The sequence below is a fragment of the Lacerta agilis genome, chromosome 5 (genome assembly GCF_009819535.1).
Source record: "Lacerta agilis isolate rLacAgi1 chromosome 5, rLacAgi1.pri, whole genome shotgun sequence".
Taxonomy (NCBI): Eukaryota; Metazoa; Chordata; class Lepidosauria; order Squamata; family Lacertidae; genus Lacerta; species Lacerta agilis.
In genome coordinates this window covers 91648953-91654131 of record NC_046316.1, presented here as the reverse complement: position 1 = coordinate 91654131, position 5179 = coordinate 91648953, and the positions used below count along the sequence as shown (strand labels likewise).

Below are 5179 nucleotides of genomic sequence, written 5' to 3'. Positions count from 1 at the left end.
ACTTTGGCCTCCTGCTTCTCTCCACCTGGGCGTAGAATTGCTGGTTTTATGAGGTGAGGAGGAGCAGAAGGCATTTGTGTGTTTGTGTGAGGGAGGAGGAGGAAGTGCATGTGAACACCAGGAGAGGAAGAAGAAGAAGAAGAAGAAGAAGAAGAAGAAGAAGAAGAAGAAGAGGAGTTTGGATTTGATATCCCGCTTTTCACTACCTGAAGGAGTCTCAAAGCAGCTCACATTCTCCTTTTCCCTTCCTCCCCCACAACAAACACTCTGTGAGGTGAGTGGGGCTGAGAGACTTCAGAGAAGTGTGACTAGCCCAAGGTCACCCAGCAGCTGCATGTGGAGGAGTGGGGAATCGAACCCGGTTCACCAGATTACGAGTCTACCACTCTTAACCACTACACCACGCTGGCTCTCATACCACACTGGCTCTCTTTAGATATTAAACTGATAAGAACAGATACTACACTTGATCTTAGCCAAAAGGCCGAGAAGGAAGGGAAGTAGAATGCAAAGGCCAGGTGTATTTTATTTTTGAGGGGGGGGGGAAGGAACCTAGGCAGTGAGGTCTTCCTCACACAAAACTGCTAGCGTCTCCAGGCAACAGTCGGCCCTCCCGCCCCGGGGCACCTGGCAGATGCTCAAGGATGTTCAACGTCTAGAACTTGCTTTCTGCAAAGAGAGCTTTCTGGAAGTGATGCAAGCCTTTTATCTGGGCAAACACTTTGTGGTCAAGAATGAGAAGAGGCTTCCTTTTAACGGCAGGTTTTCAAGAGAGCGATATGCAACAGCAGAGATTTCTCAACTGCAGCCAGGCACGCACCGGGCTCTTGAGGAATCACCCCACTGAAGGAAATCACAGTAAATTCTCAACAAAAGTAGCAAGTGCAGTCCTCGACACCCACATGGGTCCATGAAGCTTCCTGCTTCTACAAGGCATGCTTTGATAGCAGACCATTGTTCTGAAATCGCTTGCTGGCTTTCAGTGGCGACTCCAGATGACACCGTTGCGTTATTGATTGGGGCGGGACCCCACTAAACCCTAGAAATTAATACATCGTAGGATTTTTGGTTATTTGGGATGCAAAGGGAGAAATGCAAGCTGCAGAGCGGCTATGCAAAAGGGCCTGGCCAAGCTAGGGTCATGAAGAAACAATCGGGGGGCCACTGAGGGCCACTGGCAATGCAAGAGAATTGCCCCCTCCCCCCCTTGTCCTGAGGTGTGAACAGAGACGCGGGGGGGGGGGGTTGGAAGATTGCCAGGGAAACTGGGTGTGAAGGAAAAGAGAGTTTTTTTAGCAGGGTGTTCTGGGAAGAAGAAGGGAGAAGAGAGACTGGGATCCATCTTGGGCAGGTTGGCTGAAGGCTGGCTGCACTGCTGTGGGGGTCAAGCCCCTCTTGAAATGACCAAGCTGTAAGATCTGGACTCCCTCCATGCAGACCGAAGGTGTAAATAGGTGAACAAACCATTTCTCCCCCTTAAAGCTATGACAGTCTCCACCGCGTCTCAAATCTCCAAAGGAACACAGACTCTGGGTGAGTGTCTGGTACCCCAAGGATTCTTGCTATTGCTCAGCAGAGAGAGGGTGGCAGTTATCAAATAGTTGCCGTCCAATGTTTTGTGTTTCGCGTTCCCCCGTTTTTCTCAGGTTGGACTTGGGGCGGAGTGTTTCGGCAACAAAACGGAACCACAGCGTCCTCTCGTCCCCTAGGTTGATCGTTTACTGAATCTCGCCTACTGGATCAAGCAGAGCGGGGTTTGCTGGTTGGGTCCGGAGTGTGGTTAATGCTTCCCTGCATGAGGGGGTGTTCCCTGCTGCCTTGAACGAGGCAGTGATGCAGCCGTTCTTAAAGAAACCAGCTCTGGGCCCTTTGGATTGGAATAACTACGGTATTGACCCGTTGCAAATACAACCATCTTGAGGAAGATGGTCGAGAGGGCTGTGGTTGGGCAGCTGCAAGCATTCTTGGAGCACACAGATTATTTAGCTCCATTCCAATCTGGGTTCGAGCTCAGTTGGTAGAGCATGGGACTCTTAATCTCAGGGTTGTGGGTTTGAGCCCCACCTTGGACAAAAAAAAAATCCTCCTCTGAAGGGGGTTGGACTAGATGACCCTTGGGGGTCCCTTCCAACTCTACAATTTTATGATTCAGTTCTGGCCGTGGAACTGAGTTGCCCTTGGTCACCCTGATAGATAACATTTGCATCCAGTGGTCTCACTCTAGTATCATAAGGAAGCTTCATTTTCCCTTTCCTTTTCCTGCTGAAAAGGAAAATGCCACTGACATGGGGAACGACTGGATGGGATTTGAGACACACACACACCGCCGCCACCAGAAACAAATTCAGGGCTCTCACATCATCTGCCAGCATCACATAGCGCCTGCATCTCTGTGCACTGTTTATGTCTTGGGTATTTAGCATGATGAAGAGTTCTGTGTGCCTCGGAAGCCTGCACTTTTACACACCAATGGGCTGAAACGAAGATTTCTTTGCACTGGCTCTGTGCAACCCACAACCCACAGCAAATTTTATTGGCTGTAGGTTCTTAGGATGTGCATAAGCAACCAAGGGGGGCAAAAATGCATCATGTTGCTTAAAAATTATGCTGTACACGCAATGTAGAATTTCCTATGCAGAACTGCTCTCTGCGTTGAATTGCTATTACAGTAAGCGGTATAGGTTTTTAAACGAATGAACGAATGAATACAACATCCCTGAGGGAAATGGGCTGTGTCTGAAGCTACCTGTTAGGGATTCTTCAGCTGAGATTCCTGCATTAAAGGGGGTTGGGCTAGATGACCCTTAGGGGTCCCTTCCAACTCTACAATTCTATGATTTCCTCTTTCATGGGGCGCACATTGCTACAGACTTGAACTGCTGCTACTACAGTACTACTGATTGTCACCGTCATTTGCCATCATGATTTATACTTAATCTCACCTTGTGAAATGCAAACACATGGCAAGTAAACATCTGTGTAATAAATACTTTGTACCTATGTGACCCAGACCTGTGTAATATTAATGGGCTGTACCCAGGGGCACTGGACTTCTGTGTGCACCCCTGAGATCTCTCAGAAGCAGCTCTGGAGGGTTGGGGTACCCTCTGGAGCAGATTTTGTGGCTCATAGGAGGAGGAGGAGAAATGGAAGTTTCATTGCAGCTGTGGAACCATGCTGGTAAATAATTATGTTGATGATGACACATCTAAAGTGGCTCGGTCATGTCCACAGACTGGAAGATGGCAGGACCCCAAGGATGTGCTCCACAGGGAACTGGCTTCAGGCACCAGGCCATGTGGGTATCCCTTGCAGACGACCGCAGTGCCTGGAGACAGGTCACGTATTTACAGTAGTGACCAGAGGAGTAATGACCACTGGGAGGAGCACAGAGAGAAGAATTGCCATGGTGCACCTGCAGGAGCGCAACCAGACGCCTGCCCCAGCTGCAACAAAACATGTCTCTCCCGTATCAGTCTCGACAGCCACAGCAAGCGCTGTAACTCTCAGTTTCACTTCACGCCCAAAGGCACACTCCCCCATTGTCTCCCGAGACACTGGGATAGCTCAGTTGGTGGAGCGTCTCACTCTCAGGGTCGTGAGTTCTAGCCCAGGTTGGGCAAAAGATTTCCGCATTGCAGGGTCTTGGGGTAGGTGACCCTTGTGGTCCCTTCCAACTCTGCAATTCCATGATTCTATGAGACAGGCAGATGCCAACCGATCTACCTTCGCCCCAAAGCAACCTAGGGGGACCTGTGCCAAAACGTACAGTTTAAAATAAAACAGAAACATATTTTAAACAGTTAAAAACACCAAAGCATAGTTACGAGCGACTGGGCACCTAAAAACACATAGATATATTTGTTATATGTGGTCCATAGCTCAGGGAAGGTCTTCGATTCAATCCCAGGCAGGGACTCCTGACTGAAAACCTGGAGAGCTGCTGCCAGTCAGTGTAGGGTAATACTGAGCTAGATGGAGCAACTGTCTTGACTCAGCTCTTTATGCTCACTTGCAACAGGTCTGCCTATCACAAGGTGGCAGCATTCGGCCACAATTCATATTTCCAGCTCAAATCTCTTGCTTTTTTCGGAGACTCCAAGCTGTGCTGTTCTTTAAGCTGGGTGTTTGGTTTGGAGGCAGCCGTAGGAGAAGTTCCCAGAAGGCACAGGAAATCTGCAAGGAGGAGAGGCAGAGGAACCTTCCACAACCTGGGGGTGGGGGGGTGGGGAACCTATTTAAGGAACAGTGCCAAGAAACCAGGTCAGCAGCAGCAGGTGAACTTCAGGTCAGGTGATGCATTCTTTTAAAGAGGCTGGATCACATGGGTAGAGAAGCAAAAGTACCCTTTGGAAAGGAGAAGGTGGGTGCCCCTGGCAAGAAGTGAGCTGCAGGAAGTGCCGCTGGCATTGCTGGGCACCCTCTCAGAGCCAGCACCCCACCCAAAGTCCCTAGTTAGTTGGTCACCATCCTGCTGCGACAGACAGTGGACTCAGGACTCTTCCAGCCTGCCACTATTTGAGGGTGGGGATTCAGTCGCATTACTGGCAAATTGAGGCCGTGCAATTAAAGCTAGTTCGGCGCTCCCGCGCAGCAAACCTTCTCCCCTCTGAAATTGGACATTTCAGCAAAATTGGGTTGCACGGTTAGAGTTGATCAGGAAGCCTCCTTCCTTCCCTAGAAGATTGGACATTTTGTGACAAGGAAAGCGACAGGAAGAGGCACCGAAAAGTGCCGGAGAACCATTGATTGGATGCAAGATCGTCCAAAGATTATAAGAAGAGCGTGCTGGATCAGGCCAGCAGCCCACTTGGTCCAGCATCCTGTTCTCGCTGTGGCCAACCAGATGCTTCTGGGATGCCTTCGAGAAAGGTTTGAGCACAAAATCACTCTCCTCTCTTGTGGTTTTCAGAAACTTAGATTCAGAAGTATTGGTGCCTCCGAGAGTGGAAGCAGAGCCGGGACATTGTGGCTAGTAGCCCTCTCCTCCTCCTCGGCCAGCCTTTCCTCAACCAAGTCAGAATGAATACCCAGTAAACTGCTGGCACCGTCTAATCGACCTGCCCACTTTGCGCAAACCAATCAGGATGGATGCTCAACGAACAGGACGCCCAGAAGCAAACTTAGTTCAGCGCTGGCCTGACTTCTGAGGGATTCTTCAGCAAATAATTGTCCCTGT

The 5179-nt window shown here is 49.8% G+C and overlaps 1 pseudogene; it reads right to left on the bottom strand.

Moving 5' to 3' along the window:
- Nucleotides 1-372: 372 nt before the first annotated feature.
- On the bottom strand, nucleotides 373-496 carry LOC117047693 (annotated as a pseudogene).
- Nucleotides 497-5179: the final 4683 nt, after the last annotated feature.